This window comes from Microtus pennsylvanicus, chromosome 1 (genome assembly GCF_037038515.1).
Source record: "Microtus pennsylvanicus isolate mMicPen1 chromosome 1, mMicPen1.hap1, whole genome shotgun sequence".
NCBI classification, from domain to species: domain Eukaryota; kingdom Metazoa; phylum Chordata; class Mammalia; order Rodentia; family Cricetidae; genus Microtus; species Microtus pennsylvanicus.
Window position 1 is genome coordinate 106058395 of NC_134579.1, and position 24106 is coordinate 106082500.

Genomic DNA, 24106 nt, shown 5'->3' on the forward strand with positions numbered 1-24106 from the left:
TCCTCTTCCTAGAATTCTCCTAGTCTGGTCGCCCTGCCTTTACTTCCTGCCTGGCTACTGGCCAATCAGCATTTTATTAAATCAATTTGAGTGACAAATCTTTACAGGGTACAAGAGCATTATCCTACAGCACTGTGAAAGAGGTTTAGTCAATAAAGTCATGAAACCCTGAGTGTGGATCCCCAGTACTCATGGACAAGCTGGGTGTGGTGCTGTGTACCTGTGACCCTGCTGCTGGAGAGGTTGGGAGAGTCAGGCCCATCTTTGGAGTTTACTGGGCAGGCAGTGTAGCCTATTGGTGATCTCTGAGTTCAGTGAGAGATCCTGTTGCAAGAAACACAGTAGAGAGTGACTGAGGAAATTCCCCTATGTTGTGTGTGTGCAAATAGACAAGTGTGCAAATAGTGGGCCATTTGCTGCTTTTAGATGTGCCTACACTGTAAACACACAGTAGATTTTTCTCTCTGGGGTTAAATAAAATATACCTCAGTCTTCTTTTTTATTCTGATGATGCAGTGAACTGGTTTAAATTATGGTCTCCTTGCAGAGGAAACAAATCACTTTTTCCAGAATGACAGCATCTCTTGTTTAATTCTTATTCTGTTTGAGTGAGCACATGCGTGGGCATGTGCATTTGTGTGTGTGTGTGTGTGTGTATGTGTGTGCACATACTGGAGTGCAGGGGATGTAACAAGCTATTGCTTCTCATGCTTGACTGACTTTCCTGTTTACGTGGGGAACTTTTGAAAGAACTTCCAATCCCCAGCTCCCTCAGCCTTGAGATTCAAAATTTACCAGTACAGGTTTGGGCATCTAAAATCTGAGAATACAAAATGTGATAAGCACCCAAATCTGATACTTTCTGGGAGATTGACATGCTAGATTCTGGAGTCTGGGTTACACATATTCAAGTGGTACATTCATTTGTGTTTGTGTGTATATATGTGTCTATACACACATACACACACACACACACACACACACAGGTGAAAGTATGTGGGTGAGTGCCCATATACAGTTATGTTTTCATTTGGAAGTCAGTGTGCAACCTTGGATATCATTCCTTGGATACCATTCACCTTAGTGTTCTTTTGAGACAGGATCTCTCCCTGGCCTGGGGCTCATGATGTTGGGTCTGTTGGCCCTTGTGAGTCCCAGGGAACCTTCCTTCTCTGCCTCCTCAAAGCTGGGATTACAAGTACATGCCACCATACCTGAGTTTGAAAACATACATTATGGGGACAGAATTCAGGTCCTCATAACAGCTGTACAGCCCCTTGCCTGGTATATTCCAGTCAAATATTCGAAAATGTTATGTGCTTCCAATCCCAAGTATTTCAGATAAATGGCACTTGAACCGTATAAGGTAAGAGTTTCTTTGGAGACTGGACTAGCTTCTTTTGTATTACTTGGACAAAAATACATGAGCACCTCTCACAGGGAGGTATCTATTTTGAGAGTTCAGTCCATGGTCACTTGGCTCCACACACTTTGGCAGAACATCATGGTAGCCAGAGGGTGGGGCAGAGGTGTTTCTTCACAGTGTGGTGGACAGGAAACAGATGCAGAAGGGATTAGTTTTAGCTCTGCCTCAGAGGGTTCAGTCCATGGTGGTTTGGTCCTATGACTGGAGCAGAACGTCATGGTGGGAAGATGTGGCAGAGCCTGGTCCTCACTTCTTGGCAGATGGCAAGCATAGGAGAGGGATACAGGACCAGGCCAGGGTATGAGGTAGCCTTAAGGATATACCTCCTGTGACCTACTTTCTCCAATTGGACCTACCTTCTCTCTTTAACTCCATCCCAATCTTACTGTCATACAATAAATCCATCCAGGGATGAATCCATTGATTATCTCAGAGCCCTTGTGATCTATGATTTCTGGAAACTTCTTCACAGATACACCCAGAACTGTGCTTCACCAAACGGTTGTGATTGACTATCACAGGTGTGTATGTCTATATTCGTGTGTGCATGCATGTGTGTGTGGAGGTCAGAGGTCAACCTTGAGCATTCCCCTTCACTGCTCTCCATGTCATTTTTGACAGAGTTAGTCACAGAACCTGGAACTTGCCCAGTATGCTGGGCTGCCTGGACTCCTCCTGTCTCCATCTCCCAACACTAAGGTTGCAAACATATAACACCACACCTAGCTTTTTATGTGACTGTTGGGGTCAGAACAGAGGTATTGCCTGCAGTTTGGGGGCAGCCACTGTGATCTTGGAAGATATCCTTCTAGATATGGAAGTCGTTTTCTCATGAGAAACAGCCTGTGTGCCCGAGAGTTTGATACCCAGGCAGACATTGTTCCCAGTGTCAATAACTGCATCTGTAAATGTGGTCAGTTTCCCCAAGGCTGCTATGGAACAAAGATCCTTGTATTTACGAGGAATGTAAATCACGACTTCTAGCGGGTTGTTTTGTGGCTTGCCTGCCTGTCTTCCTTTCTGCCTTCCTTTCTGCCTGCCTTTCTGCCTTCCTTTCTGTCTGCTTCCCTCCCTCCCTCCCTCCCTCCCTCCCTCCCTCCCTCCCTCCCTCCCTCCCTCCCTTCCTTCTTTTCTTCCTTCCTTTTTTTCCTTCTTTCCTCCCTTTCTCTCCCCCCCCCGGATCTTTCTATGTAGCCCAGCATGACCTCATGATCACAATTGATCCTCCTGCCTCAGTTTCCTGAGTGATGTGCTCTAGCTTCTGGCTTCTAGTGGATTTTTCTTTTATTTTTTGAGACAGGGTTTCATGTAGCCCAGGCTAGCCTCAAAGTCCCTATCTAGCCCAGGCTGGCTTTGAACTCTGGATCATCCTGCCTCCATCTCTTGAGTACTATGATCATAAACAAGAGTGTGACACCATGCCTGGTCCTTGGGATGCTGGTGCTTAGATCCAGGACTTCTTGCCTTCCTGGCAAGCACTCTACCAACTGAGCCACACCCTTTCTTTTCTTTCTCTTTCTCTGTTGCTGAGGAGTCAGTCCAGGGTCTTATGCATGCTAGGTAAATTGTTCCACCAGCGAGCCACACCCAAGCCCTTCATGGTGGTATTATTCCAGCTAGCTTCTCCATTCCTGAGCCACACCCCTAGACTCTTTTATGTTATTTAAAGTGAATATGCCCCCTCCTTTGGGGCTTCCTTTGTGGGTTCATTGCAGTACTGACTTCCTTGATTGACAAGCCAATGCCTTCAATCTTTCTCTTCAAACCCAATAGCTATCCATGGCCGGTTGGTGTCAGCTCCCCTTTCTGCCTGCCATGTCTGCTGCCATCCTGTGCTCTCTTCCATCTCTCTGGGACTGGCAGTACTGGCGGGACTGACGTCTGGTTAAGTGTTTCAGTCTCTTTGGTCTGGGAAGTGTTTTGCTCACTCAGACAAAGCAAGCCTCGTACCAGTCCCTCCTCTATTAACACTGTTCCCTTAGCCAGTGTTTTGTCCTGTATCACTGTCCTTGTGTATAGTGTGTATGTTTCATATGTGTGGAAGCCAAAGGTGGATTTCAGGTGTCACCCTCGATTACTTCCGACCTAAAACAACAACAACACTCCCCCCCAAAAAAATTTAATGTGTAGCGCAAGTATGTGTCATGGTGACTTGCAGGTGTAAGGTCTGTTCTTCTGTCATGGATCTCAGGAACTGAATTCAAATCATCAGGCTTGACCCACTGAGCTGTCTTCCCAGCTCCTACGTCTTTTTTGAGACAGGATCTCTAATTGGCTGGCTGGCCAACAAGCCCCAGGGATCTGCCTGTCTGTACTTCCCCAGTGCTGCAATTATACGAGTACGTACAGCTTGCCCTGCTTTTCACTTGGGTTCTGGGAGACTGAACTCAGGAGGTGACACTTGTACACCAAGCACTTTCGTGACTGAGCCATCTTTCCAGCCTCTGAGCTACACTTCGTAAACTGCCTGCTATCCCTCTGAACAGAGATGCTCTCTGATAGGGAGGTGACATACATGTCACAGTTTCTAAGAGCAACAGGGTCGGACTCCCAGGAGATGCTATGTTGTCATGGGAAGAAACCATGTGTATATTTTATGAACTTTTCCAAATCTTTAGGCATACCTTCCTAGTCTGGGCCTTTCTTTTTCCATCTTTCCGAAATGTTCCACTTGGTTACCATCCTTTTTTCCCCCTATCACACATAATGTCATCAGTTTATGTAATTTAATACGATTATATAATTACAGTAACAAGCACAGCTGGCGTGAGGAGGTGGGGGGGGATGGCAACGTTGTTGGCAGGTGCACAAGGCAAGTGACAAGAGCAGACACAGGCAGGCCCAATAGGTGTCTAGCAGCCCTGAAGCTGCGGAAGCATCCCTGGGCATTTGTGGGTATCTATGCTTAGCAGGGATGTGGGATGCCAGGCAGTGTGGTGGTTAGTTACGAAACTTTCTATTGGGCTGGAGATTTGGACCAGCTGGTGGAGCACTTGCTTAGTTGTGCAAAGATCTGGGCTCCACCCTCGGCACCAAATAGATTGTGAGTGGTGGTGTACACCTGTAATCCTAGTTCCCAGGAGCCGGAGGCAGGGGGATGAGAACTTGAGGGTCATCCTCTGCTGCACACCTATAATCCTAGTTCCCAGGAGCCGGAGGCAGGGGGATGAGAACTTGAGGGTCATCCTCTGTTGTGTAGAGTTCTAGGCTACCATGGGCTCTGTGAGACATTGTCTCCAGAGGGGCAGGGGGGGAGGAGAGAGAGAGAGAGAAAGAGAGAGAGAGAGAGAGAAGAGAAGAGAAGAGAAGAGAAGAGAAGAGAAGAGAAGAGGAGAGGAGAGAGAGAACGAGGAGGAGGGAGAGGGAGGGAGAGGGAGGGGGAGGAAGAGAAATTTTCTATTGATTTAAGACGTTTGTTCTAGTAAATTGGAAAAACACCAAAAATAGAAACACAAAAATAAACTAGTTACAATCCTACAGCCTTAAAATAATATTTTGTTCTTTTGATAAACATTATTGCATCTTCAAGAGCAAAGTGAAACAAAAGCCAGTGTTTGTCTTCTGTGCAGCTAGTAACACTGTGACATTGTCACCCTGTATTATTAACATTATTTCTGTTTGTCTCCTATGCTGCTAATAGCATGTTATCATTAATGTCGCCCTGTGTTATTCTATTAAATGTTCCTGTTACCCAGGCAGAATACCACACAAAAGCAACTTAAGGGTTGAAGAATTCATGGTTTCCCAGGTATCTGTCATGTCTGGGAGGGCAGGGTAGACAGGAAGCAGAGGAAAAGTGGGAGGCTACAGAAAGAATCCAGGGCAAGATAGAGGCCCCCAAGAGCTGGAAAGATGGCTCAGTGATTAAGAGCATAGACTGTTCTCACAGGAACTGAATGGTTCCCAGCATCCAGACTGGAGGCTCACCACCACCAGTAACTTCAGTCAGGGCATCTGACGCCCTCTTCTGGCCGCTGCAGGCACTTGCATGGGGGCATGCACATTTCTCTACACACACCATAAAACAAAAGACAAAAACTAAACAGCACCCCAGGGACACCCCTGCTGGTGACCAATTTCCACCTAGGCACCATCTACCTTTCCCCAATTGCCAACGATGCCTTTGTGTTATGAATTCATCGGGAGATTAATCATTGATTATGTCAGAGCCATCAGCTCCAACAAGCTCTGGAGATGGCCTCATAGTCACACCCCGATGTTCCCCTCACTGATTCCTTAGGTGTTTCTTAATCCAATCAGACTGACAGTTAAAATCAACCATTGCTCTGATTAAAGGCTTCTAAGCGCACATTCCCCGTGCTGTGTGTTATTTTCATTCAATCTTTCGCTATCGGCAGATACTTTTTAAATCCTTTGAAATGGCATGACACGAATCTTTTTTTTTTTTTGTAGAGCGCTTAATGTCCAATATCAAATGGAAATAGTCTCCTGTGGATTTTTTTTTTTAAAAAGCCAAAAGGTAGAGGCTTTTAAAAGGCTTTTGATGTATTTTGTCAAACTGTTTTTCCATTAGAGCTCCACTTCTGCCAGCCATGCGTAAAGTCTTTGTGGTCCCTTGTTTTCCTCCACAATGAATAGATATCAGAGTTTTTCAAATCTCTGCTAATTTGACAGATTACAATCACATTTTCTTTCATTTCCGTGATTGCCAGCGAGGTGCAAATTTTATTTTTTTTAACCCCCAAATGCCATTCATTTGCATTTGTTTGAAAATTCACGTTCTGATTTCTCCGTTCAGAGCGGAGCCTGTCTGTTGATGAGTTCGATTGTTGATCTGCATGCATCTTGATAACTTGAAGAAGTCGTCTTTGTCTTTCACATCCAAGAAGACTTTTCCATATGCACCATTTAACTCTTTATTACTGAGTTTTTTTAAATGAGATTTCCAGCTTTTACATTTTCACGCAACATTCCAATTTTCAACATTTTCCTCTCTTTAATGTCTTGAAAGATTTAAACTTTTCTCTCCATTTAAAAATTTTATTGTTGCTATTTTTTTTGTTTATGTGTATGGGTGTGGTTGTGTGTGCATGCATATGCATGCATGTACCCACAAAGGTCAGAAGAGGGGGCCAGAGCTACAGGTGGTTGAGCCTCCTGTTGAGGCTCAGGTCCTCTGAAAGAGCAGCAGGTTCTCTTAATCACTGAGCCTTCTCCTAGGTGGGTGTGGTGGTTTTGAAAGAAAATGGACCCCAAAGAGAGTGGCACTGTTAGGAGGTGTGGTCTTGTTGGAGTAGGTGTGGTCTCGTTGGAAGAAGTGTGTCACTGTAGGGGCAGACTTGAGGGCTCATATATGCTCAAGGCTCTCCCAGCGTCTCAGTTCACTTCCTGTTGCCTGCAGGTGTAGGACTCTCAGCTCCTTCACTAGCACCCTGTCTGCCTGCTCGCCACTATGTCCCACCATGATGATAATGGATTATCCTCTAGGCTGTCAGGTCAGCGGGCCCCAGGGATCCTGCTGTCTCCACTCTCCCAGCCCTGAGATTATTGGCACCTGGCTTTTTACTCAGACTCTAGGGTGTTTAACGCAGCGAATACCTTGCTGGCTGAGACTTCTCTCGTGCCCCTGACATATAATTTGAAGATAGAACTGATAGGGTATGAGATTGAGGGAAGAGGACTGTCAGGGTGACACTAGTTTTTACTTTGTCAGAAGGAAAAGTGTCCCTTTCCCTCAGTGAGTTTCATACTGAAGACAGAATACACCCTGCGGACTCCATGCATTTAAACTTCCCTAGTATGGTCTTTGTTGTAGCCTAGGCTGGTCTCAAAGTTGTAGACACCATGTCTCAAAATATGATTCAGGGGCTCTGTGGGTAAGATAATTGCTATGCAAGCATGACAACCTGAGTTGGGATCATCAACACCCACATAAAAGCTGGGCATGGTGGGCTATGCCTCTAACCCCTGCACTGGGGGAAAGGAGACAGGCAGAATCTAGGGGCTCACTGTCTAGGCAACCCAGCCAAAATGGTGAGATGTCGGCTCAATGGAGGGCAATAGAGGAAGACATCTGGCATCAAATCTGTACTTTACACACTTGTGTACAGATGCACACAACTGCACACACACATGACTAAATAAAAAGTCAAAGGAGCATGGCCTAGCATATGTGAGGTCCTTAGGTTCAGTCCCCACTATTACCAGCATACATGAGGCTGAGACAGGAGGATTGCAACTTTGGCGTCAGCCTGGGTTACATAAGGAGTTAGTCACTAGCCTCACTATCTAATAAGAATATTTGCAGAGGAAGCCCATACTGGAGGAGTGCAAATACCCAGAGCCTGCACGATGTATTCCATCTTCAGTATGAAACTTACTGAGGGGACAAAGGTGCCAGCAATTTGGTGTCAGGGTGAGTGTGTGTGTGCACGTGACAAGATCCTTATTTTGTTACCACCCCAGTTGTTCGTTCCCTTTTTATTTTATTTTTAAAGTCTGTGTATTCATTTGTCATGTGGGTGTTGCATATGGGTGAAATATCCACAGAGGCCAGGAGAGTGTGTTAGCTTCCCTGAAGCTGTAGCTACAGGTGCTTGTGAGCCTCCCTGGAACTGAACTTGGGTCCTCTGCAAGAACAGAAAAGTGCTCTTAACTGCCGAGCCGCCTTTCCAGCCCCTCATTGCCGTTTAAAGATGACATTAAACCGACTAAGGATGCTTGCTGTGCTCTAGAGTGGGTTAAAGCCCATCTCATCTTTAGTGAGTGATTTCAATATTGCATAGTTCACTTATAATTGAATAATGGTGGCTCCCCCCTGCCGCCTCCATTTTGAAGGCATTCTCCAAAAAGAAAAAAAAATGCTGTTTTGTTTTCTCTTTCTAAAATAAACATGAATCTGCATGAGAGATCGGGAGTCTGTGGAAGAAATCGATAAAATTAACTGGAATTAGGTCTCATGTTTGAATGCATCACACATCACGATTAGGAGAGAGAAGAGAGAAAGAAGGGATGGGTTCAGAGAGGAGCTGGGTCTTGAAAGACCGACCTACTTCAAGGAGATGAATATTTAAAAATAAGAGCTTTGAAAATAATGCATTTATACCACAGGGCCAACACTCAGAGCAATAGAGAGGTATTTATAAGGAGTCTGCTTCTCTGAACTGAGTAGCCTAGCTGGCGCTGTGCCTATAGGAGTACCTACCCTTCTGGAAGAAGCGCTAGGCTTCAAGTTTGAAGATGCGTGTTCTGTTTCTAATACATGTTTCAAGTTGGACCCTTTAGTGACGCTTCCCTTGGAGGCCTGGTGGTACGTGTCTATAATCTCAGCACGCAGGAGGCCGACGTAGGTGGCATAGCCTCAAGTCTGATCCCAGCCTGGGCTACACGTGGAGTTCCAAGCCAGAATGGGCTACATAGCAAGATCTTGTCTCCAAAAACAAAACAAACAAAACAAAACCTAAAGGCTGGGCATGGTTCTTTACATCTGTAACCCCTGCACATGAGAGACTGAGGCCAAAACACTTAGCGAAAGGCTGAGACCCATGTGGTCTCTGTGGTGAATTTCCTCTGTAGCTCAGGCTGGTCTTGAACTCATAAAGATCCTCTGCCTCTGTCTCTTGAGCTCTGAGATGACAGGCGTGTGTCAATACACCAGCTCACCTGCACTTTCGAATGAATTTTGGATGCAGCCTCATTCTGGGAGGGAGGCATCATGCCTTTTCATTTCCTGCTGAATTCAGTTTGCTTCTGTTTAAAGCCATTGTGTCAGCCTCCAGAGGCTGGTGGCAGCAGACACCGTTCCTGTCCCCATGGGAGGCACAGGCACTTTTACCTCCCAGCTTTTGGGGTGGTTCTTTGCTCAGGTTTGGGGCAGTTTCTCATACTAATGCATTAATCAGATCCAGCTAATGACTTGACGATCCCTCTGTAGATCCGAGTCCTGTGTGGCTCTCTGCTTTCTATGTGACCCAGTGATTCTGACTGCCTTGGTCTCTGCTCATTTTGGGATAGAGTTATTTCTGCAACCCAAGCACTTGGGGAGGTGGAGGGAGGATCAGAGGTGTAAGGGCAGCCTCACAGAAAACATTTGAGGCCAGCCTCGGTTTGAGGAGGCCCTGTGTTGACAACAACATCATCTGAATCTTGCATGTGTGTTTGTGTACACGGCTATCTAAAATAACAACTGGGTGCTTGCTGCATCAATATTAGTATACTGATGGCTAATTGGGAACTGAGTTGTCCTTCCCCCTAAATGCAAGGTATGGATAGCTTCAGGGAACAGAGATCTGGGATCTTTTGATCCTCAGAAATAGACTTTGTTTTACCCTCGCAGTACTGGGGCTAGAACTGTAGAGCCTTCTGCATGCTGGGCAAGCACTTCAGCACTGATCTACGTCACCATAGATAGAGCTTGTCTTTTTACTGTTTGTTTATTTCTGATATGAGCTTTCTGTAGGTAGCCCAAACCATCCTCAAACTCATAATCTTCCTGCCTCCGGCTCTAAAGTCCTTGGCTTACAGATTTCTACATTGTACTTACTTGTCTATGTATTTATTGTGCTGGGGGCTGATTCCAGGGTATTTCATATGCTAGACGAGTGTTCTTCTACTGAGCTACAGTTCCTTTTACTGCTTTCTTTGGTCTTACAGTGGGGGACCATAGAACCCGGGGCTTTGTGCATGCCAGGCAATCCTTCTGCCAATGAATTCCCTCACTGGTCCACATCAGAAGTATTTTACTTAGAAGTTATTCTAAAATTTATGTGCATGCATGTGAACCTGCATGAATAAATATTCACCATGCGCTTGCAGCAGCCTGTAGAGGTCAGAGGAGGGCATCAGACCTGGGGTTACAGGTGCTTATGAACTGACTAACTTGGGTGCTGGAAACTGAACTTGCATCTTCTTCAAGAGCACTGAGCCATCTTTTAAGCCCCAGTTTATAGGTATTTTAAACAGTCAGCACTGTTTTGTTCTTCTTTTCCATTTTATTTTGTTTTGTTCTGTGCTAGAATGTTATAGTGATTTCCCAATAAATGTAGTTAATTGAAAGCCTTTATGGCATTTTTATTTTTTATGTTAAACAAACTGTGGTTTAGAAATATCTGTTGTTGTCCTGGCTCTGTATGTAACTGAGGATGACCTTGAACTCTTGGTTCTTGCCTCTACCTCCCAAGTGATGGGATTACAGGACTGTGCCACCGTGCCCAGAATCTGGAATTTTCCTGCCCTTACAATGCCTAGTGAGTTTGAGGGATTCAAAGCCCAAGAGAATTAGGGGGAAAAATAGGCCAAAGGCTATCTGTATGAATAATTATTTCAGAAACAGAATTTAAATTTCATTAGGCGTATTCTCATTAGAAAATTTTGATTTCCAATTACTTGCCTGTTACTGTGTGAGGCGAACTTGCTTATTATCACTACCAGGTCCCCCGCTCCATTCTCCTTGATGCCTGCTCGAAGTTATCATAGAATATACAATGAGTGGAGACTGGCTTTTTTAATCTCTTTGGACAATTTGCAAGCGTGCAGCCCACTGTAATGGAATTTGCGATGTTGTGCCGAAGGATTTTTTTTTGTTTTCTTCTGACTCCGAAGCCTCTGTACTATTTGCTTTTGCTCTATTTGAGAAGGATTCTGGGCCGCTGCCAGGGACAGCTCGGAGTCACTCGTAACTATATTAGCCATACACGCAGCTGCGTGGGCTGAAGATGAGGGTTACTGTTGGTGCCGGGTTGGACGATGGTTTGTCTTTAATTATGGTGATGTAATTTGTAAAGACATAGCCAGTCAGGGAAATGTAGGCGTCTGGGGATTACACAGTCAGAACAGTTTCGGAGTGTCTTGAGTTTCTACACAAGTTTCCTTGACCTGCTTTGATTTTATATTTGGTTTAGACTGATATTTTCAGAGAGAGAGCGAGAGCTCACACCCTTGTCTCCCTTGCTCACTCATCTATAGCTTCCCTCTTTTTCTTTCTATTTTTTTTTAAATTGAGACAGGGTCTTCATATGTAGCCTATACTGGCATCATATTCTCCTGATCCTCTTGCTTTGACCTCTTGAGTTCTGGAGTTATGTGTGTGTGTATACACATGCGTATGCATGCATGCACTGTGTGTGTGTGTGTGTGTGTGCATTTAATGCTTTCAGGTGCATGTGTATGGATGTCAGAGGTTAGCATCAGGTTGAGAAAGAATGGCTTACTGAATCTAGCGTTCACTCGTTTATCTAGGATGCCTGGGCAGTAAGTCCTAGGATCCTCTTGTCTCTATCTCTCTAGGACTAGAATTACAAGCATGAGCCACAATGTCCAGAGTTTATTTTTGTTTTTGTTTGTTTGTCTGTTTTTTTGGTCTTTTTTTTTGAGGGACCAAACTCTGGCCCTCATGTTTGCAAAGTAAACACTTTACCAACAAAGCAGTCTCCCCAATTCCCTGAGAATGTTGTTTTAGGAAGGATGCCCTGATTCTGCCCCTCATGCTAGCTTCCTGTCTGGCTGTGTTGTCTCTTGCTCTTGAATAGACCTTGAGGTATGTAGCAGGTGATCAGAAGGCAGTGTGATGATTTAAGCCTCCCGAGCATCGATGGCTGATGCTTATTGTCAACCCAACATGATCGAGAATCACCCAGGAGACAGCTCTGCTCATATGTCAGTGAGAGAACTTCTGAGCTCATTGAGGAAGGAAGACCCACCCTGATTGTGGGCAGCACCAGTCCATGGACTGCTGTTCCAGAATGAATAAAAAGGAGAAAGTAAGCAGAGTGCTAACATTCATGTTGCAATGGGAATGCTAGCATTCATCTGGGTCTGTTTCCTGACTGTGGATACAATGTGACCCATTGCTCCACATTCCTGCCGCCATGCTTTCTGCACCATGATGGACTGCGAACCCTCAAACTGTGAGCCATAGGAAACCCGTTCTTCCTGAAGTTACTCTTGCCAAGTATTTTGTTGAAGCGCAAGAAAAATAACGAATGCAAGAAATATGGGCTAGCTAATTTTTTTCTTGCTCAACTTACATAGAGTTTCAGGTATTTCATGGCAAAAGAGGAAAAGGAAATATAGTTAGATTTGAAAGTTAAATGTGGGGAACAAGGAACAGCAAGGACTGATAACCCTCAGATTTCTGCTTTGTGAATCTGAGAGGGTAGAGGGCAGCCAATGTGACTGACAGGACAAAGTCTGCCAGGAAAAGGGAGCTACGGAGAAAGGAGTTTGGTTTGGGGTCTCTTTGATTCGTTAGGGGATGCTTGCACGCACACAGCTTCGGGAGTTATAGGCCCACAGATGTAGCTTCAATGAGAGTGGACAAGCATTTTCTAGGAGCTTTTGGATAATGTTGGATTGAGTAGGGTTTTCTGGTCTCACTGGCTCTCCACAGAAATCTGCTGTGAACTCTGAGCCCATGCCGAGGCAGCCAGCTTTAGATGTGTTCTGAAGCATGCTGGGAATGAAGTGGCTCTCAGCACTTGCTTGGCTGTGTGGTGTTAGGGTAGTCAGTTAGGACTTGGAGTTACTCAGTTCATCTGGTAGCAAAGCGTTGAGTTGGTATGATGAGACTTAATGAATTTAAGTGGCGAGAAGACGACTGTTATGGTTGGACCCTAAAACCCCTTGTACAAACTCATGTTTGAATGCTTAGTCTCCAGATGTTGGCATTGTTAGAGGAAGTTATGGAACCTTTAGAAGTGGAGACCTGGCTGGAGGAAGTGGGTCACTGGGGGCAAGCCTTGCAGATTTGTAACTAGGCACTCTCTACTTCCTGGACTGCCGTAGGTGGGTGGTTCCTGCTATACACACTCCCCTATCACCATAGCCTGAGTAAATCCACCAGATCTTTACCTTGGTGATAAGCTGTGCCCTCTGAAGCTGTGAGCCAAAAGAAGCCCTTCCTCCATTGTGCTGCTTTTGTCAGGTTTGTGGCTACAATAATGAGAAAAGCAGTTACGTCACCAGCTTTCCCTCTTGGGATCTGAATGAGGAATGTCCCCCACAGGCTCATGTGTTTAATTAAACACTTGGTCCCTGGCTGCTGGTGCTGTGTGTGCAACCATTAGGAGATGGAATGGGTCCCTGGGAGTGGGGATTGCGGCTTCGTATCCACTTCCTACTAACGGCTCTTTGCTTTCTGGCTCTGACTAGGCTGTGGCCAGCCAGACTCAGGCTTCTGTAGAGATGCCTTCCCTCCATGATGGACTTTATCTGCCCTTCCTCTGCTGAGAACTGCAAGCCTGAAAGAAAACCCTTTGTTCCTGAAGTTGCTTTTGACAGGATGTTTTATCCTAGCAATAGAAACAACAGCAGCAACAACAACAACAACAACAAAAATCAATATGCCACCCTAAAATGTTTTGTCTGCAGGAAGGAAGATGTTTGGGCTACAGTTTCTAAACTCCAGTTACTGAAGAAGACACATGTCTGTGAGCCAGAGCCTGGGCAATATGTGTTTACTGGACTTTGTTGTTGCCTCTGGGCTTCCTATCAGCATCACAGCATACAGAATTTCTGCCCTTCCTTTACCAAGAGAAGTAAGGGCATCCAATTGAATCTAGCCTGACAGATTGGATACGCGACACTGAGTAGAATATAGGGACTAGACTGTGCACACTGGAAACTCAAAAAATGTATGTTTCGTTTCTTGAAATGTTTTGGAAAGAGTTATAGGACTATAAAATACATCAAAATTGATATAAAATATGTACTTATTCCTACTCAAATTAAGGAAATTATATTAATTAAAAAATACAGTGTTTGCTTGCTTGGTGACTTCAGTGACCTTTTGAAATATATAGTCCTATTGTTAATCCAGAGACTTCTGAGTACATGCCATCCACAGTATTCCTTTCTTTTTCTTTGAGATAATATTTAGAGGTATCAGTCCTTTAGAAAGAGGAGATTCCCTTAGCATTTAGACTTTTTAAACAAGATTTATTTTATTATTTTTAATTATGTGGATGTAGGGTATATGCATGTAAGTGGAGTTTCCACAGAGGCCAGATCCCTCTGGAACCCATGTTAAAGGCAGTCATGGGCTTCTTGGTGTTGATTGTTGGCTGGGAAATGAGCATGGGTCCCCTGCAAGAGGAGTATGTGCTCTTAAGCAACGAGCCATTTCCACATCCCCTAGAAAGTCTTATGGTGTAATTCAGCTTGTGACAAATTCTCTAATTTTGCTCCCTTGTGACAGCTTTATTTCATTTTCATATTTGATGGATTATTTTGCAGTATACAGGAGTCATTTAGGACTTTTAAAGCCATCATTATACTGTCTTCTGCCCTCCGTAGCTTCGGATGAGAAATTCACTGCTACCTGTGTTATTGTTCCCCTGTATGTAATGTGTCATTTCCCCCTCTATTTTCAAGATGTTAAAATGTGTTTATCTTAATATTTATCTTGCTTGGGGTTTATTAAGATTGTATCTATCAATTTGATTTTCAACAAACTTGAAGGTGTAGGTATATTTCTTCATCACTTTTGCTCAGTTCTTTCCCCATTTTCCTCTGGAATCACAATGACATATATAATGAGTTGATTGGTATCATCACACAGGCAGAGAACTGTGAAGCTCTGTTGATTTATTAGTTTTTTCTCTCTCCTTCCTTCCTTCCTTCCTTCCTTCCTTCCTTCCTTCCTTCCTTCCTTCCTTCCTTCCTTCCTTCCTTCCTCCTTCCTTTCTCCCTCCTTCCTTTCTATTTTCTCTTTTCTTTTTTCTTTCTTTTGTTTTAAAAGATAGCATTTCTCTGTGTATCAACTCAGGCTGTCCTAGAATTTGCTCTGTAGACCAGGTTGGCCTCAGACTCACAGTGATCACTTGCCTCACCTCTCTGAGTGCTGGTATTAAAGGCACTCACCCCTTTTCTTTCTTTAAAGTGACAATTTCTACTGATTATCCTGACTTTTGATGACTACTTTGCTGGTTTCCATCATTTAGTAATCTTGTCTAACTAATGTAGTGCTCTTTCCATTTCTAGAATTCTTATCTGGCTATTTTACATGGTTTCTAACTTTGACGTTGAGATTTCTTTGTGTGTGTATGTATGTACGACGCGTCTGCATGCTTTCCTCTGTGGTGTGTGTGTACATATGTGTGTAGGTGCATGTGTGTGTGCACATGCATGTGGATGGTGGAGAGTGACATTAGGCGTCCCTTCAATTGTTCTCATGTTTATTTATTTATGGATAGGGTATTTCACCGATCATGGAGCTCATCAATTTGGCCAGACTTGCTTATCACCCAGGGATTTGCCTGTTTCCACCTCCCCAGCGTGGGAATTACAAGTGTATGCTGCTGTGCTTGGCATTTTTTTTTGTGGGTTCTATGGGATGGAACTCAGGTCTGTGTATTTGTGTGATAAGCACCTTATGAGCACTTTATGACTAACCCATCTCCCCAGTCCCCAGAAAACCCTCTTGTCCATTCTTTCACTGAACAGACCCTGTGATTTGCAAGGGGGGGGGGTTGACACATATGTTTGCTGTGGTTTGGGTGTGACTTGTCCCCCAAAGGCTCCTGCCCTGGAAGCAGATATAGTAATCTTTGGAGGTGGCAATATCTGAGGGGTGGGGCCTCATGGACAGAGATTAAGTCATGGCCACCTGAAAGGATTAAATCGGGTTTGGGGGTTGTTAGATCTGGTAAGAGTGACTTAATTCCCCACAGAGGGAGTCATTGGAAAACAGCAATCTTGACTCCTCTTCAAATCAGCCTTCTGCTTTTCCCCTCCTGCCATATGGCCCGCCTTTCTCTGTAGCTCTGTATCTTGTTCTGCCTTTATCTCTTTGTCTTTGTCTCTTCACACATTTCACAGCCAGAAGTACTCACCAGGGTCCAAACATATGGAACCACCCAAACTTAGACTTCAGCTTCTGAGCCTGGGAGCTTAAAAACCCCTCTTATCTTCCTCTCTTTTTAACTTAATTTAGCTTTTTATATGTATGTGTGTTTTGCCTGCATGTATGTATGCTCAGAAGAGGGCATTGAATTTCCTGGGACTGGAGTTACAGATGATTGTGAGCTGGCACGTGGGTGTTGGAAACCAAACCCAGTTCCTCTGCAAGAGCAGCAAGTGTTCTTAACTGCTAAGCCATCTCTCCAACCTTTCCCATCCTCTCTTTTTAGCAATTAAAAAAATCTTTTCCTTTGGTAAAGTATTTTGCTGTGTAGCCCTAGCTGACCTAGAACTTGCTTAGTAGACCAGGCTGGCCTCGAACTCACAGAGATCTGTCTGCCTCTGCCTCCTGAGTGCTGGGATTAATGTATGTGTCACTGTGCATAGCTTGATTTATTTTAATTGTTTCGGGGCAGGCATGTGTGATATCTAGGGTTATAGGCACATGCTGTCATGCCTGATTTTTTACATGAGTACAGAGGATCTGAATTCAGATCCCCATTCTTTCACGGAAAGTACTTCATCCACGGATTCAGCTCCTCAGTCTCCAGCCATGGGTATTTTGTCACAGCAGCACAACATATACAGAGACAGTGCTCCCTAAATAACGTTAAAATAGATCCATCCACTGGTGATACGGAGGACAGTGTGTTTCCTGGCTTAAACCACAAACTGAACCCCTTTCCCTGAGTAATGCAATCCCTATTTTCTTCTGTTTTCTAGTGACTGGGTTTTGATCATCTTCCCTATGCTCTGTAATAATTTACATTTAATGCATAATTTAATGCATAATTTATTTGCCTGTGTCTTGGTGGAGTTTCTGATTCAACAGGTCATGGGCGGCTCCCAATTCTGCATTGTAAAAAAAAAAAAAACCTTAAAAAGTTGATCTAGTGCATGTATGAAGTGGGTGTGGGTAAGCATGTCATGGCACACATGTGGAAGTCATAAGACAACTTTGTGGAGTCCGTTCTTTTTTCATCGTTCCTTGGGCTCAGGAGATCAAGCTCAGGCCATCAGACCTGGCGGCAAGTGTCTTTACCTAGTGAGCCATCTCGTTGGCCTGAATTTATACTTTTGACTAACAGCAAATACCAGGGTGAGGCCAGTGGCCCTGGGCTGCACCTAGAGAATCAGCTGTGCAAAGCCAAGGACCCATTTAATGAACTCTCCTACCTGCTCTTTCCCTGGAGCTGGTAGTACTGAAGGATTTTGCACAGAGACTTTTCACCTAGTATTGTCAGGGGTATCTTTGGGATCATTAATTATAATTTTATCTATCTATCTATCTATCTATCTATCTATCTATCTATCTATCTATCTGAAATCTACTTTATGGCTCACTTAATCTCCACAACCAAGAACCATGTTTCAAGAGCCCCATAGGTAACATTTTGAGAAAGCCATGTCCCCTGCCATGTATTCTCTGGGTTCAACTGTTAGACCAGGTTCTGGGTCATGGTGAAGGCAGAGCTGGGAGGCTTCAGCAGCTGTCAGGGTGAGGGGTGGGGTCCTCTTGAGATTCCAGATGCTCTCTAGCTAACTGCAGAATCATGACCTTATGTGTCATCTGGAAGCATATTCTGGTCACCATGCCAATTTATTAGAGAGTTTTATTGAGTTATTTAGAAAAGAATGCTTCTACGTGAAGGAACAGCTCAGCATGTTCAGGACTGGCAAGCTGAGCTGTGGGGTGGGGACGGGGAGTAGTAACAGCTCTTTTGAATACTGCATGTATTTCACTTCAAGTAGTCTTGTCCCAAGGAGCTCTTGAGAACACCAAGCAGACCCATTGGCCTAGTCATAGACTTTGCTGTTGTTCCTTGATTCCTTGATCTACCCAGCCTAGGTAATATATTCTCCCATATGCTTGTGCTTGAAGTTGAAGGCCTTCCAATCCATTCTTCAGATGACTTCCCCATCCACTGTGGTTCTCACGGGAGAGAATGAATTCCAAGCATTGTTCAGGAAGACTCTGAGACCCGACTCAGAGATCTCCCCCAGGCTAGAGTCAAATGTCCCTCTGTAAGAACTAACAAAGCAGCTGTACCACTTCTGGGTATATGTGTATAGGAATCTCAGCCTAGAGATGTCTGCATATTCAATGTGTGGAAGCAGCCTAGGTCTGTGGTGGTTTGAATGAGAATTGCCCCCCATCCCCCGTAGGCTCACATATTTGAATGCTTTAAGGTCCAGTGTCACTCTCTTCTCCCTGTCAGTGGATCTGGATGCAGAACTCAGCCTACTGCTGCAACACCATGTCTGCCTGCATGCTACCATGCTTCCTGCCGTGTTGATAATGAACTAAACCTCTGAAACTGTAAGCCAGCCCCATTAAATGCTTTCCTTTATAAAAGTTGCCATGGTCATGATGTCTCTTTGTATCAATAGAATAGTGATCAAGAGAATGTCCATCAAAAGGTGGTTGGATAAAATGTGTGTGTGTGTGTGTGTGTGTGTGTGTGTGTGTGTGTGTGTGTGTGTGTGTGTGTGTGTGTGATGCGTGCCTGTGTATGTGTGGTGAAATATTTGGTCATAAAAACTAAAATTCACTTTTTAACTGCCAGTCCATCTATATGTAAATGTGAGATAATTTTACTTTTTTATTTCACCCCTTTTGTTAGAGTTTCTGCTTGGAATGCTATCACTACCTTTCCCCAAGCCCTTGTGTGTTAAAGATTCAGTCCTAGTTTCGTGCTGTTGGGAGATGGTGGACCCCTGAAGAGGTGACTTAGTGGGAGGTTATAGCTCTTGCTCTCTCTTTCTCATTCTGGTAACGGCCACCATGGTATGCTGCCTCACCGCAGGCCGCAAAGCATGAGACTGCCATCTCCAAAGCTGTGAGCCAACACAAACCTTCCTCCTTTTTTTTTTTCTTCACGATTTACTTTGTTTTTAATTATGTGTAGTTGAGTGTTTATGACTGCCTGGTGTGTGTGCTAGGAACTGAGCTTGGATCCTCTGCAAGAGCAGTATACACTCTTAACAACTGAACCATTTCTCCAGCCCCCTCCTCTTTCTCCTCCTCCTCCTCCTTCTTCTTCCTCCTCCTCCTCCCTCCCTCTTTCCCTCTTCCTTCCTTATTTATTTCCTTTAAACATTTTATTAATTGTATGTGTGTATATAGAGGAGTGTGAATGTGTGGGGGTGTACAGCACCAAGGTACACATGGAGATCAGAGAACAGCTTGTAGGGGTGGTTCTCTCCTTCCATCAGGGATAGAACTCGGAGGCCATCAGCCTCGGTAGCAGGAGCCTCCACTCACTGAGGCATCTTTTCCATTGATAACCCTAGGTATCTGTTGCAGTAACAGAGACTGAGTGACATACTCTCCATTCCTTACCCTCCACCCCCCTCTGCTTCTCTTCTAGAGAATGGGACACTTGGGTCAGAGTCTAGGATGGAGAGGGCCTGAGGTTCCAGATTCTTCATAAAAGCATGGTCTCTGCTTTCTCTCACCTCTGCTGCAGCCCTAAAAGGATCGAGTCTCCCTCCTGGACCAGGCCAAGTTTCTTGCTGTTTCTGCTTTGTCTTATGTAAGCTCTGTGGCTACAAGCTGGGGTATTTTAGATTTGGGGTTCATAGCAAATGGGAACTTGAACTTGATCCTAAGTGCCAACCAGTTTTGATGTTCATCTTTATTGGCCTTTACTGGACTGTTCAGCGCCGGAGACAGTGGAAAGGGAAGATGGTTCCAGTTTATGGGAACTCCAGACTCATGTGGAAGTTGGTAGGAGTTACTTTCCTAGTTAGTACTGAAATGAAAGAAGGGTTTGGACCTGTACAAACAAACATAGCAACCTGGTCTTCTATATCAAGACTGGTGATGTCTTGGGAAAACATCTATTTTCCCTAAGGCAAGAAAGACCAAGCATGCTGTAACCTGGCAACTCTGTCTCTCTGGACATAAATATAGTAAGCCATCTTTTTAGTCTTTTGTTCTCCCCCTTCCAGTTCCCCTCTTCTGTTTCTTTCTGGATTTAATATATTATTTCACTCTTTACTACTTTAATGTGTGTGTTATGTGCATGTGTGTATATGCATGCTTTTCCCCACCTCCATGTGTGTGAATCTATATGACTATACATGTGGAAGACCAAGATGGATGTTGGGGGTCATCCTCAATGTTTCTTGCCATCTTACTCATTGAGGAGTCTCTCAAAGCCAGCAGTTGCCCATTTGGATAATCTCTCTCTAGACAGCTTGCTCTGGGATCCCCTGTCACTGCCTTCCAAAGCTGGAAATAGAGACAGCTTCCATGCCTACCTGGCATTTTTGTAGTTTCTGGGCATCTGAACTACTCCAGTCCTTACACGTATGCAGCAAGTGATTTGAGAACTTGGTCCACTTCCCCCAGACCCTACCTTTACTATTTTAAAACAAAACTTGATTCTGCAACAAATGGTCCCAGCTGCAGTGTAGAAAGATACTGGATATACAAAGAAAAGCCATCCCTGAATCATGAGAGATTACTTCAAACTGGTAATTGAGTAAAAAGATCTGGGAGAAAGGGGATGAGAATATCGGGGCCTGTGAGGTGGCTCAGTCAGTAAAGTTCTCGCCTTATAAGCAATGGGACCCAAGTTTGATTCCTGGGGGAAAAAGGCAGCTATGGTGGAGAAGTGTACACAGGTGGATTCCTGATGTACACAGGTGGATTCGAACCAACTGTATCTCTTTGTAAAAGTCCATCATGGTTGGGCTTGTTGACTGTTGGCATTCCCTCACAGAGGGGTTAGGGAGGGTCATTGAACCCTCATCTGAGATCCTTGCCACTCTTCCAAACCACTTGAATACAGTTCTACCCTAATTACATGTGTGCTTAGAAGCTCTGGATCTTGCAGGTCCTGGGATATATACCCTGGGGGAGGTTAATCGAAGGGGCTCTCTGTTGGTTAGTGTTTGTAAACACGGAATAGCTAGAGTTGCCTGGGAAGAGGGAGCCTCAGATTGAGGAATTGCCTCCATCAGATTGGCCCGTGGGAAAGTATGGAGGGCATTTTCTTGATTAATGATTGATGTGAGAGGACCCCACACACCATGGCAGTGCCTGGTCATGTGTCCTGGCTTGTTAACAAAAAATAGACTGAGCAAGACATGGAACCGAGCCAGTAAGTAGCATTCCTCCACGGCCTCTACTTCATTTGGTTCCTGCCTCCAGGTTCCTGTCTGACTTTCCTCAGTGATGGACTGTGGTCTGGAAATAGAACGAAATAAATCTAGTCCTCTCCACGTTGCTTTTGGTCATGGTGTTTTATCACAGCAACAGGGAGCAAGCTAGAACAGGAAGCCATAATCTATTCTGGGTGAAGATTTCCCAGGGCCACCGTTGGGGGTCCCCTACGCTCCTTTAGGAAACCCTTCACCCATGCTCTGCAAGCAAGCTCAATAAACTGATTTGCTCCCCAGGATGAACACTGGCCACCAGCTGACCTACTCTGAGTTCGAGGTCAGTGATATCTTCATCACAAGGCAGAGGCACCTGAAAAGTATTGATTTTGTCTTCTGGCTTCTACATGTATACATACACACACACTTGTACACACATGCATGCACACACAGAGGCACAGACCTACATACACCTCCCCTCAGAGAACCTTGAGAGAGACTAAGTAGAGACTCCTCCCCCACCTCGAGTTCTGCTGCAGTCTGTCTCTCCTTTGCTTATTTATATCGTTGTTGGGAATTTGGCTTCAGTGGTTCATTTTTAAAGTAGCCTCTGAAATAGCTTTCTAATATTATCCCCTCCACCCTTCATCCATCTTCCACTGTGGGATTCTTTGGGGAGTACAGGGTGTGCTTCCATCAACCCTGCTGGCCGGAAGACAGGCTGTACTTGTCCTGGGTGATGTCAGAAAATGATGGATGACCATGCTTCCCGTGGAGGGTCAGGTCACTTTACACATTGAAATAGCCATTGCTTTGGACACACCACAAGGTCCCTAGCCAAAAGCGTATCTCATAAGAAACAGGGCCAGTGAGGACAGGGAAGGGCTTTAATGGAGAGGTAGCTTAGCTTAAATGGAAAATACACATAATGGTCTGGGAAGTGTGTGTGTGTGTGTGTGTGTGTGTGTGTGTGTGTGTAGGTCAGCGGACAAATTGGAGCAGTCTGTTCTCTTCCTCTTCCATATGGATCATGGGGGTTGAACTCAGCTCACCAGGCTTAATGGCAACCTTCTTTGCCTACTGAACCATGTTGGTGGCTCCACCTTGTCTTAGGAGTTAAGGTTTCAAAAGTTGCTTCTGTCAGCCATTTTGTCCCTGCCATTAGGAAAGTAACTAAAATATAGATGTCACTCCCTAGAGAGAAGACACACTCAGAGAAAGGGAGGCCGGAGGGCCTTTGGTCATCAAAGTGGTGTGTAAGAAGAAAGGGACACCTCATTAGCATTGATGCTCTGGGCATGCTCCCAGGGGCTCCATTAAGGTCTGTGTCAGTTAGGACACCAGGGGAAGGGTTGACTTAGCTTATACACTGCTTCCCCTGAGCCTCTTGGACTTGAACTTTTAACTACATTGGGTGTGTCTTTCAGGAATGTTTGAGTAAAGACTGGATGTGAAATAAATATGAACAATTGTTTTTTTTTTGAGGAACAACTGGTTATTAAGAAACATCTGCACAAGATAATCTTAAATATTAATGTGAAGCTAGCAATACTTAAGAGTCCAAAGGGAAGAGAAAGAGCCTACCCTGGCTTTCTTGTGATAAACTGTTTTGACTTTTTGGTTTAACATGTAATTTGCTTAAATAATGAAATGCATAGTTGTGTGTGGAGGTCAGAGGACAGCTTGCTGGGGCCACTTCTGCCATTTTACTGTGCAGGTCCTGGGGGTTGAACTCTGGCCCCCAGGCTTGACAGCAAGTGCCTTTATGTTCTGAGTCATTTTACAGGTCCCTGTGTTTTTTAAATGGTTTTTAAAATGTTCTTTAATAGTTTGGCTTGAGAGTAATAAAGGGCAATTTATGAGGTTGAAACTCTGATGTTCCTTTTTAAATTTAATTTATTTTTAATTAAAATATAATCACATCATTTCCTCCTCCCTCTTCTCTCTCCAAGCCCTTCCATGTTCCCCTGCCTCCCTTTCAAATTTGTGACTTCAATTTCTTTAATTACCATTGTTACACACATGCACAAATAAATATATAAATATGACCTGTTAAGTCTGCTTAGCGCTGCTTGTGTGTATATATTTTTACGGATGACTGTTTAGTACTGAATAACCAATTAGGGGAAGATTAATTCTCCTTCTATCACCTAAGGGGTAGGACCTCCTCTAATTTCCCCATCCATATTAGCATGTTAACTGGTGTTGTCATTGTCCAGGTCCTGATTTGGAAGTCATATAGTTAAGATTTCATGGGTGTAGCTTCCCTGTTGTATCTAGAAGACACAATCTCTGACTCTTCCAATCTTTCCACTCTCTCTTCTTCAATGTTCCCAGTTGGGGCTAGGCTCCCCACGATTCGTGGTTTTCTGCATTTTAACCAGTTGTAGCTTGTTGTAGTGGCCTCTATCTGTGGAAAAAAGAGGCTCCTTTGATGAGAGGTGAGAGCCACACTTACCTGTGGGTATAATTATTTAGAATGCAGTAATAAATTATAATGGTTTAGCAAACGTGGCCATGTTAAGTTCTTTCCTAAGACCCATGACCTCACTAGCCATGAGTAGTTGGCTAGGTTTCCAGAACTAGGGTACAACTTCCCTCCTGTTGAGCGCATCTTAAGTCCATAGAGAGAGTCATTGGTGACTGCAGAGGTGTGAGGGCCACTATTGCACTTCTAAGGGTATCTCACCATGCTGGTCAGTGTCGTGCTGCATA

The 24106-nt window shown here is 44.5% G+C and overlaps 1 protein-coding gene across 2 annotated transcripts in view; it reads left to right on the top strand.

Moving 5' to 3' along the window:
* Positions 1 to 24106, top strand: part of Galnt17 (polypeptide N-acetylgalactosaminyltransferase 17) — a 422314-nt gene that overhangs the window by 21659 nt on the left and 376549 nt on the right. The window lies entirely within an intron of this gene.